The sequence below is a fragment of the Sinohyriopsis cumingii genome, chromosome 4, assembly GCF_028554795.1.
Source record: "Sinohyriopsis cumingii isolate HCF-2022 chromosome 4, ASM2855479v2, whole genome shotgun sequence".
NCBI classification, from domain to species: Eukaryota; Metazoa; Mollusca; class Bivalvia; order Unionida; family Unionidae; genus Sinohyriopsis; species Sinohyriopsis cumingii.
Genome location: NC_142964.1, coordinates 75,301,480 through 75,313,899, shown reverse-complemented (window position 1 = coordinate 75,313,899; position 12,420 = coordinate 75,301,480).

Here is a 12,420-nt window from a genome sequence, read left to right as displayed (position 1 = left end):
ACTCATCGTAGATACGATTAATAGATTTTATGATGCCAAGTTCCTCCCTCCAATCATACGTTTCTACAATACTTGCGAAATGTAAGCTAAACATTATATAACAGCATTGAGTCTTGAAAGTTATATAAGTGAGAGTTTGCTTTTGCTGTTTATCACGAGATGCAGGAAATACATTTTCCGCTCATTTTATGATATCTATTAGTGTAACAAGTACATGTAATGTTACATTTATGCCAAGCATAGTGATTTATAGAACATTTGTGGGTGGGGGTGGGGAGGGTAAAATCATGATAAAAAACTAGCACTGTTTTCAATTTGGCTGTGACCACAAAATTTCTTAGTTAGAACTATTAAGACAGATTAGATCCAAAGAGGTGAAATTATTGTTATGTATCATCTAATTATTAATTACCAACATATGGTTCATAAACGTTCGTTAAGAGTTATGAACGGTTTGTGAAATCAACAGTGTGTGGTAGTAGGAGATGCATCACCCTCGAATTGTTAATAAAAACTATGACTAATATAGTTTATTAACCTGTATGAATGATTTCTGAAACAAAGCAATTGTACATTGTTAGATACCCTCTACAACCGTTTTGTCCTTTCTGTTCGAATGAAAATTAGTTCGAGAAACTCAATATTCGTACCACTAAAATGTGCAAATGTGGGATCTTACAACTCTTTTTATAGACAAATCTTCTATGGTGAAGGAATGTACCAATTCCTTCAGCTGTAGAACTTTAGTAGCGCATTACAGAATTAACATATTAATTAATTAATTACATATGGCCAGCAAGCCATTTATTTTTCAAAACGATTTATAATACTCCTAACATTATCTGCAATAAAAATCACAGTTCAGATACTAACGAAGTCTGGTTCTAGGAGCATTTCTTAAGAATATGCGTTCTGCTTTGTTAGTTGTCAATAATACAGTTGGTCATTTAGAGATTTGTGACGATGAAAAATCGGCACCTTTTTGGGAGATTTTGAAGGTAACATTATGCCAGCTCAAGACATGGCTATAATAATTAAATTCCCAATAAATTCCTAATTTGTTTTACACCTGCAACAAAGTCCATTCTATTAGTTATTAAGTTCGGATGCAAAAAGGTTGGTTTATGTTAGGCATTAATTATGATAAAAGGTATGAACAAAAACTCATTATCCATGATGAATGTTCTAGAAATACATATAGCTGCAGTTGAAGTAAAAATACTGGACTTGCCTGTGCTAATGACTTTCCGGAATAGGTCGCATCACACCTGTTTGCTTGGTAATCCTACGTTAAAGCCAATAGGCCAAACTCAATAAACATTTTATTTTCTGTTTAGCCTTTAATGCTACTTTTACTGAATGCAAGTAACATTCTTCGCCGCTTAGAAAATATAAAGGAAAAATCAGATAGCAAATATTAACGATTTTTTAGGAATTGCAGTAGGATGGAGTAATAGTTGATCAGCTCATATTTTAGTGTTGTTAACTGTAAATGACTTTAAGTCTTAGATAATTCGTACTTGATTTAAATGAATAACCCTATATATAAAGATATTAATAAAAATCAAAGACGAAGACATGAAAAATGAACTTATTTACAACAACAGATTCAATGTGTTACGAATCTATGTCTTCAACTAAGTAAGAGAGAGATGTGAAGATATTTTTCCTCTTTCTGTTACATGGTTTCAATATTGAATCATAACACTCTTTAACATTTTCACTTGACCTAAATGTGTCATTCCAATGGAAACTTTCAATCAATTTTTAAACAAGTCTGTATCTAGAATGTTCTGAACTAAAAAAGCAATGTCAATCTATTAATTACAACTTAAGATCATTAATAAAAGTTTGCTATGTAAACATGTTGTTTACAACTTACAATCGTGGAGGAAAGTTAATCACACAATCTAGATAGATATAAAAATTTAAAAAGTTTGATATCAGGCTAAAATGTCAATTAGAACACAAATCATTTAGAAGAACACATACATATTTAAAGGCATAGTATTTTCTGTATTTGCCATATCTGAAAGTATTATATTACAATAAATATCTGTTCCTGACAGTCATGTAAATTTAAGGTAAAAAGGTAAAAAAGGTATTCCAACCTTAAATCCTATTGTGTTCTTTGTTGTCTAAAATTTAACGAATCATATACACACAACAGAGCTACAAGTGTTGGCATATGGTGAAATATACACGCCATAAATCTGTATGTGCCACTAAAGAGGGTATCAATTTAAGGATTCCGAAGTAGCATACTACTGTAATAAATTTGGGGCATGTACCATTTGTATATACCTCTCCATTTGAAAGATTTATTTAATTTTCGTGATTACCCTTTTGATAATGGAAGTAGATGTTAGGGAAATAGTCCTTAGCCCGAATAATGAGCCAATTACGAGAAGCAAACGTCACAGACTGCAACGTTGATGAGATTGCATGATGTCATGGTTTAGGTTTGTTGTGAGTTCATGTCAGAGCTGAGCCAGGTTGTCCCTATTAAAATATAACAGCGTGGATTGATTGTATGTCTCCATGTGAAGTATTTGTGATAGGCACTGATAAATTGTACAGTGGAATGATTGAGAATGGACTGTTACATTATCGGAGACGCATTTTATTGTTGTTACGATGGTAAAGTGGTGTAGAGTTACAGGCGAAATGATGCTTAAAATCATGATTTGACTGAATTATTTTTGAATAGGAGAAATAGTTCCTTGTATTTGGCGTTTGAGTTGTATATTTTCACGGTGTGAAATACTGGCGCTACGTTACTAAAATGTAATAAGGAGAAACCATGCAGTTTTGAGGTTGGCATGCAATTGTGAAGTTGTGATGTAAATGTGCATTTTTTATACTTTTGGCCATGCATTGATTAGAAGAAAAATATTTATAGTCTGGCCTCGTTTGAACTTCAAGTAGACAACGATTGTTGTCGAGATGTTCCTGAAAATAACGGTAAAAAGATTTCTAGCAGGATTCACGCCAGGGATGAATTCGCTCTGTGCAGAGAACCCTTTGGCTTATTATATTATAAAATCAAAATTAAACATCCAAAACTAAACTATACCATTTCTAGGTAAATTACCCCCCAATAAAGACTCAAAATTAATGATGTTAGTTCGGTCTGAAAAAATCTAATACGACACAAATAGAATCAGAGTGTAGTAATAGGGGCTTGTTTAGCGTCAATGGAAATCCCAGTCAATAAAGTCGTGGGCACGTTTAGCGTCAGGATTTTTCAGACGACCTCTCTGAGCACGTTTAGCGTCAAAGGGAATTGAACATGGGGAGTACTGGGCCTATACAGCATCAAGCGAAAGTGGGGTTGTTGAATAGGGATAATAGAAATGGAACAGGTGAAGTGACATCACAGTACTGGAGACTGGTAACAATGTAGCAAGGGGCTGACCTAAATACGCGCTACTGTAGGGATAGACAAATACAGGAGTGACATAGGCTTATACAACATATATACATAGATTGATGAACATCAATCTATCACACAAAAAACTATACAACCGACGAAACAATTTAAAACAAGAAAGGAAATATTTTCGAGACAGTGGAGTGGCCCTGAACAAAATCTTAGGTTTTCTTCTTATTTTGTGTCTTCTATTCACTTCTTTTACTCCACCAACCTCTTATTTGTCTCCTACTGCCTTCTTTTTTCTCCTCTTTCTCCTTTTCCTGTTTCTCCTTCTCCTCCTTCTTTTTCATTCTCTTACTCTTTTTCAATTGTTTTCTTTCCAGGCTTTCATCCTTATTCTGTCTTCGTCCTCGTCCTCCTTGTTTTTCTTTACGTTTTTAAATAGTTCTCTCAGTTTTTCCATTGTCTTCTTTACACCGTTTGTTTCCTGTTGATAGTATAGACACCATTCTCCTTCACTATTCCAATGTCATCTATTGCATCTTGCAATATCTTCATGATGTCGATCCGGTTTGAAGCCATCTTAGTCATTCCGTGTAGAATGGCGCAAATGTTCAACTATGAAGTTTGTATACTTCAAGCACAGATGTGAAGGAAAACATACCTTACACTCACTTCACATATTATCTACTATGCACATAGAGGGAAATTGAAAACTAATATATACTATCCACAAAACCCAAAATCTACTATCCATCTACGGGAAGAGGAAAAACAAATTCCAAATCTACTATCCACACATGAAAAGAGGAAAAAACAAATCCAAAATCTACTATTCACACAGGGGAAGAAGAAAATACAAACCCAAATCTTATATCCACACAAACGTACGCGAACGCATGCAAACACAATATCTACTATCAACACAACGTACGCAAATGCAAACGAACCAGAGAATATACTATCCACACACGGGAAGGAGAAAAAGCAAACCTGAAATCTATCCACACAATCTACGCGAACGCATACAAATACAATGTCTACTATCCACACAAACGTAAGCGAACGCATACAAACACATGCACACTATCACACCAGTAAAGGAGTTAGTGTTTTTAATCAAACTGCTCCGCACTCACGATAATTGGCAACTTGAATAGTCTCTTTCTGAGAGATTTTTGCCCTGAGAAGGGATGTATTTTGTTGAACCACTGGAACACTTTCATCTGATCCAGTCCTCTTATAACATTCAGGTACCAGTGGTTTAAACATTGATGACGTTTCGGATGCAATTGTTCTTTGCATTTCACTTGTATTTTGACCAGCTCTCGATAAATGCAGAAATGATTTTGAGTTTGCGTTTCACTTGCTTTTTAACCAACTCTCGGTAAATGTGTTCTCTCAACTCCACAGGCAAACCACGAATAATCTCTTGCAAAGTATCCATCAAGAGATTGCTGAGGTCGTCCAGCCAAAGGTAGTTAGTAATGATCCAGGGACCATCGAACATGTTCCAGGTAATCCGAATCTTTCTGTTCCCACTTATGAAGTGACACATCGCAACTGACGCACTTGAGTCTATCCCCTTCGCCCAAGAATAAAAATCCGGATATGTCTTATTCGTCAGGGGTAGGAACTCCCAGATATGTAGGCTACATTCCTCGGAACGTTTGGAATAGATTTTCAAAGTTGCACTATTCAGGCAAACGTACAGGGAATAAATATTCGTCTTTCACAGGCTCATTTCGATGACGGTACGGTGAAATCCGCAGAAGTTTGCTCAGGGTTGGATGGCATCCAAAGGGTGGTAAACGCATGGTCATGCGTGGAGGATCACATCCACCATGAAAACCAGTAAAGAGTCCACGATAACGAGTGACATCTTTTTCGCATCCATCAGGTTTAACACGCAAAGCATCACTTTCCGTGGTAGGTGTAGTGGTAGTATTAGTAATAGCAAAGTCCCCTTGATGTTCGGCTGAAGTAGTCATAACAAAGTTCCCACGATCTGTTACTGAATCGCTGAGGTTACAGCGTACGGCATCCATGCAATCGCATGGTACATCAACGCACTCCACTTGAACTTGCATGATGATTGTTTAAAAGTATTCAACTTTCTTGCTTGATAATAGTATTTATAATCAACTATAGATCTTGCACGTTGTCCCTTTTTATATGCTGACCAATATCGACGTGTTCGTACCGCAAAGTGAAGTGGTTGGGAAGTCGCATTCGCTTCTGGTACATGATTTGATAAACTTTTTGTAAAGGCCGACTGACAATTTGGTGTGTGGGAAGAAGTACCATCTGCTGAGGTTTGTAGGTTGTCACTTTAAAGTTTTCATCCTGTCCAAACTGCAACGCTTCTTTCAGTACGCCAAAGTTCACCACTCATATGGTGCGATAAATGAGAGTCAATCCTTTCACTGTACACTTGATGTGCACTTCTTGTGGGTCCCGGTATTCGTAGCCGTAATGTTTATGACCGTCACTAACAAAACTTATAATCTTGTCGTCAGGGAACTCGTCCGTCCAGGCTACTAAACAGTCTCCTTCGATTTTAGGGCAATAGTGACCCAGGCGATCGATGTAGATGCAACTGTTCGTGTCAAAATATTGCACATGATCTCCTAACAGTTCTAAGAAAACTTCGTTCAATTTTAAGCGAGCATGGGCTGTCACGTAAGCCGCAATGATGACTTTTCCAAAATCGTCGGCTTCTACAAGGTCCAGTTCAGCTTCGTAATTCACTAAGATCAAGTCCTCACAAGGGACGTCCACGCGTTTCATGTATTTAGTTTTTGTCGTGAATCATCTGGAAGTAGCGGGAAGGTTCTGTCAAATACTCCGTCTTTGGTAAACACGCTCGTGGTGCCATTTTGCCCATAAGCAATTCAACATCATTTAGAAACGATCGCCTTACTTCGTTTTTCTCTAAGTGGTCAAAAGTGATGCCTTACTGCTGTCAGTATTTATCTTTAAAATTTGTATGGTCTTTGGGAGTTTGGAACTAGGAAGAATAGCCACTGCATTCTTGTTTTAGTTTCAAAAAAGCATCCACGTAGTCTGCAAAAATACCTTTCTGAGTTTGGTCACCCTTGTGGTATTTTTCTGTCTTGGGGAAAGTAGTAAATTTCGTACACTTCTAACATATGGTATTTCAGGTCCAGAGCTTTAAGCAATTCTACGCTGACCCACCTTCCCGACATGGCGCGTTCTTCCTAGGTGTGCTGACAAGGTCGGTCTTGGTTGCACGTTTAGGCACAAGTACGGTACATGGGAAACATCAGTTTTCCTTGGTAATAGTGAGGTAAAACGGGATGGTACAAATCCGTGGGAGTCAAGACTTTGCACTTGATCAGTCCTTCGTATTGTTGAATCTTGTGTATGTTGAGGTGTCCCGTAATCATCTGCAGGTGCCCTGCGGTAAAAGTGACAATATTTGCACACGTATGGTTACAGCGAACACACGTCCAAGTTCCATCTGCAAAGAGCTCTTCGAGATTACTAACAAGCTAATGTCAAGGAAGAAATCAACACCACTTCCAACTACCTTCTCTCCAGTCGTCCTTCCGGACATGTTTGCAAATTTCTTCCATGACAAAGTACAAACCATTAGAGATAAGCTTGACACCACAATTTCAATTGACTCGTCGTCACCATACCGTTGGGATACAGAATTTGAGCGGCAACCATTAGCAGCATTTGAACCTGCCTCTATGGATTTCGTACGTACAATCGTGATGAAGAGTGCACCAAAGTCATGTGAACTTGATCCAATTCCAACATCACTGCTGCTTGAGTGCTTAGATCCAGTATTGCCTTCACTAACTGATGTTATTAATACCTCTCTCTCATCCGGGGAATTCCCATCATTTTTCAAAACTGCCATTGTAAAGCGTCTGCTGAAGAAACCAACACTAGACCATAACGATTTAAAGAATTACCGCCAGTTCCTAATCTCCTATTCATATAAAAAATCTTAGAAAAGGTTGTTCTATCCCAGCTTGTATCTCATCTAAATTCAAACAGTCTTTTTAGCATTGTACAATCTGCATATCGCCCTTGCCACAGTACTGAAACAAGTCTTCTAAAAGTAGTTAATGACATTCTCTCTGCGTTGGATAGCGGAAAAATTACAGTCCTCACCCTCCTTGATTTGTCTGCAGAATTTGACACAATAGACCATGATATATTACTTCACCGTCTCCAGCATGCATTTGTCATTAATGATACAGCCTTACTGTGGTTCAAGTCCTACTTGGTCAACAGGACACAAATTGTATCTGCAAATGGAATACACTCCAGCCCAGATGATCTATGTTGTGGTGTTCCACAGGGGTCTGTTCTTGGACCTGTTCTCTTCATTCTGTACACTCAGCCGCTCTCAAGTGTCATAGATCATCATCCAGTGTCTCACCAATTGAGCGCTGATGACACCCAAATATACAAATCTAGCCACCCAACTGAAGTTGATGCTACCATCCAAGGTGTAGAGAGGTGCATTTCTGATGTGAAATCATGGATGACATGTAACAAGCTGCAGATGAATGATGATAAAACTGAGGCCATTCTGATCACAACACAAAGACTTTCTCATTCACATCCTCTACCTCAAACAATAAATATCAGCAACGCCAACATAAAATTCGCACAATCAGTACGAAACCTAGGTGTTACTCTGGACAGTACTCTCACATTGCACCAACATGTCATGAACATATGCAAGGCTGCATATCTTGAGCTGAGACGCATCAGCTCAATTAGCAAATATCTTTCAGTTGATGCCACTAAACACTTGTGTGTTCATTAGTACTTTTAAGACTGGACTATTGTAATTCAATTCTGTCTGGTTCATCTCAGTATCTACTCCAGAAACTTCAAAAAGTTCAAAACACAGCTGCTCGGATCATACTTAGAGTACCACGATCAGAGCACACCTGCCCGCTGCTCTGTACCCTACACTGGCTATCCATTCGATCCAGAATCAAACACAAAATTTGTTCTCTGTGCTACGTTTCACTGTCGGACTCTAGTCCAACATACCTATCCGATTTCACCCATGTGTAGACACCAGCAAGATACTTACGCTCCTCTTCTGACAATCGTATACTCATTATTCCCACTATGAAAACAAAGTCATATGGATAGCGTTCTTTTGCATACCAAGGCCCACCAACGTGGAATGAATTGCCCACTGAACTTAGACACAAGGACACAGTGATCACATTCAAGAGGGCTCTCAAAACCCACTTATTTCGACTGCAAGAATAAACTTAAAGACCTAATAATGTTTCCTACCTGAAATATTCTCAGCACGTTTTTTTATTTTTTTTAATGTTTTTCTAATTTCATGGTGTTTGTTTTTGTAATAATATTATTATATGTTTTTTATCTTATAGGTGTTGTCTAATGTTGTAAAGCGCTTAGAGCTTCTAAAGATTAGGCGCTATACAAAGTCCTCATTATTATTATTATTATTATTATTATTATTATTATTTGATTGCTTCTCCTTTCTCATCGTCAGCGTGGTACAACAATCATGTGGCATTCGTCCGTCCTCCGTACAAACTATCCCGTGGGTGCAGTGAGTCCACCAACTTGCAACTTTCTACGATGCGTTTGAACTCGGGATCGGTTTTTAAACGGTGATCGTACTCGTGCTCCCACATTTCCACACTTGGTATCCTTACTGTTCTAACTTTAGGCGCCGCTGACAAGTGGGTGGGCTGGTACAAGTCTTCCATAGTTAGTTGTAAAAACAGATTTTTGTGTCATCACATCCGACGGTCTTTTCGCCTCCCCCATTGCGAACATGTTGGATCCATTAGTCTTCCTTGTCGCAGAGGTAATGTTGCCCGCGTAGGGCTTTAACTGAGTATTGACGTTTGACAAAGTTCGTTGTTTGAGGGCTTATGACAACAAAGGTGTTTTCGGGCATGAATCTTTGGTAGTACACTAAGGAACACGCGTTGGCAATGGCGCAGGCTTCTTTCAAAGGAGCAATCCCTCCGTGCTCCATTAACAGTTCTCGAAAGTTTTCACAGCAACGACTGGAAATGTCCACGTCGGAACAACACTACTTAAACATTCATTCCTGAAAGTCGAACGTGTCCAAGGCGTGAGTCTGGTACCAAGCGTAGCAAGCTTCTTGTTGTTCGGTACGCATTTTGTCGGGGCCGTAGTTGTGAGCCTAAGGCAAATGGGGTAAAACGGCGTTTTGATTTGCTTCGGTATTGAAAAAGTGCGGAAAAATAACCTTTGGTCATTTCTGTCATTCTAAACGCTTTAGGCCTTTGATTCAAAGATATGGCCAAATAACTCATATAATCTTTAAACTGCACTTCTCCTACTTGCACCAAAATGATTTTGGCTCTATTTAAAGTCACTTTAAGACGTTTGGTACTTTTTTCCGTATAGTATCTAAGAAGAAATTGCCCATCGTATCACGAGAAATTGTGAGCCATCACCGTGACATGGCGATGACAATCTTTGTAACGTTCGATGTCCTCTTGGCTCCACGTCTCGTCAATGGGATCTAAGATCCATTGAGCGAAATCGGTCAGCGTGTTCGGTCCCTGAAAGATTTTGTCACGTCCTCCAGGAATCTTGTTGCATTAAGGGAAATGACTAACGATATGCTCTTTGATGCACTTCTCGCACGCTCGATGAGCCACACAGAAATTAGGAATGTGAATTCCTGTCTCGAATGCATTCGAAATAAAACAAAGATGAAATTGCCTTTCTTCTGGTCATGTTCCTCATCTTGCTTGAAGTATTTTTTAAATGTAGCATTCTTGTTCCAAGACCATGACTTGGCAACAAATTGACATCATTTCATTCATCGACAAATGTGTAATTTGGCACTGTTGGTACGTATGCCTTGTCCACAAGTAGAGCACAATCTCAGGAGTTGATAAACACTTTTCTGTTGTGAACCTTGCGTCTTCTGACGTTGATGGTAACTGCCAGGGCCGACAAACGTGCGCTTACAAGCAGGGCAATGCACCCGTTCTTGTCATTTGTCCAGACAGGGTTGAGGATAAACATCTCTCACATTTCGATCCACAATGTTTGTGTTGCTCTCGATTGTTATTGCCATAATCACATTTCTCACAGTAATAACTGTATCCCAGGAATGCAGCGATACTGGTAATGGCATAGAGATGTCTATCGTAATGATAGACGTGAATGGATTTTCCGTCTTTGAAATCTTTGCCTCGAAACAACAGGGGTCCGCGCACTTCTTGAGGGTGTACTTTCAAGGTGTAGCGTAGAACCAAGATGTCGTGCAATTTTTGCATTTCAATAATACGACAGGGTGTGTCTTTGGATAGCTCCACTTGCTGAAACAGGATTTCTGCTTCTTTTCGTTATTTGGCTCGGTCTGACTGTTGAATAGTTTTCCAGGCTCTTTACCATTCTAACGTGTCGTTCTTGTCGGCATACGTTCGTCCTACGACGATGGCACGGGCTAAACACATCTTTTTCTTGAGGGTTGTTAATTCGAACGAGACTTTTTTTGGTGCTGCCAATTTCGTCCACCAATAACACCTTTTTGCGTCCTGTCCCTTGGAGAAGAGACACGTGGGCCATGAACGGTGTCGCTTTTCCATCGGGGATGTGAAACTTGTCGCTGGATTATTGCACGTGTTGAATCTTGTCGATGACTTTGGAAGGTGTCAATTCTTCTGGGCTGCTAAACTCGATCCAAACGGGGGACTTCAAACTGTCGTGATCAGTTGAAAGTCTCAAGCGATCGTATTCTTTGGCTTCACATTGTCGTTTCAGTGTGGTTAACAAAGAATCCAACACATCGGTGATGAACCCCTCTGCTTTCTCCAACGGTACTTCGGACTTGAAATCTTTAAACTTCGCTGTGTACGTGTAAGCTGTAGTTCTAAATTTTCAAGAGGAACGCTTTTCCGTCTCTCAAATGCGGTAGTACTTTGGTTTCGTGTAGACTCTCTGGGTCTAGATTTATTTTGGCTCACTCATGTCATCTTCAAAATCACTGGCATGAATTTGAACCAAGACTTCAGCTACTGTGCCAGGTGATAAATCACATTTCTGTCTCTTACGTTCTTCTCCTTTCTCTACGAATTGATGCGATCGTTTCACCTTGACTACAAAAAGTCAATTGACTACATTTTAAACGACATTGTCCCCTATTTCAATGTCAGGCCAGTGTCGTCCCTATATAAAGGGTCAGTGTCTTCCTTTCCAGTATTTGATGCACTCTCAAACCGACCAGAACGATGGGAGAGCCCACAAAGATCGAATTTCTTGTCTGAGCTTTGCAAGGTGTCATACGAAAGTTTTCTTCAGACAAGCCGACGGACTACTCCCCCTCCTTTCGAGATAAAAGTCAAGATTATTGCTATATCTGTAAGAAGAAAGGGCATGTGGCTACAGTGTGTCCATACCGTCAGAAAAGCAAGACAGGTGCCAGAAGAGACAAAAGTCAAGATACCTGTTATCATTGTCAAGAGAAAGGACATTGATATTCAGACTGACCTAAAAACAACAGGAGTAAGATGACGAGAGGGGTTCAGACCAGGAAGAAGAGGTACCCTCCCAAAAGGAAGCACCCAAACACGTCCAGAAAGAGAAAAAAAGAAACGAAATGAAGACGAGGAGAAAGAAAGAAAGACGAGGAGGAAAAACCTGTGAAAGTGAAGAAATTAGAAAACAGAGAGAGTGGAAAAAAGACACAGAAGACGTCTATGAACTTTTAAAAGTGTTGTGTTGTGAATGGTAATGTAAAATTTGTACCAGAATAGACCAGACAGAAAACGTAAGTGTCTTATAATTTTGATTTTTAAAATCATTATAAGAAACTACACTCACGCATTCACTCACACACGTACAGCATGGGCAAAACTATGGATTATGCGTTTTAATTGATTTTGGCAAAATGAATGCTATCTCTTTTCGAAAGAGGTGAGTGGCCCTGAAAAGGACAGTTGTGTGTTTGTATGTCAAAAAAACAAACAAACTCGGAAACGGGAAGCAATTAACTTTAACTGCCTTAAGCCTTTGCC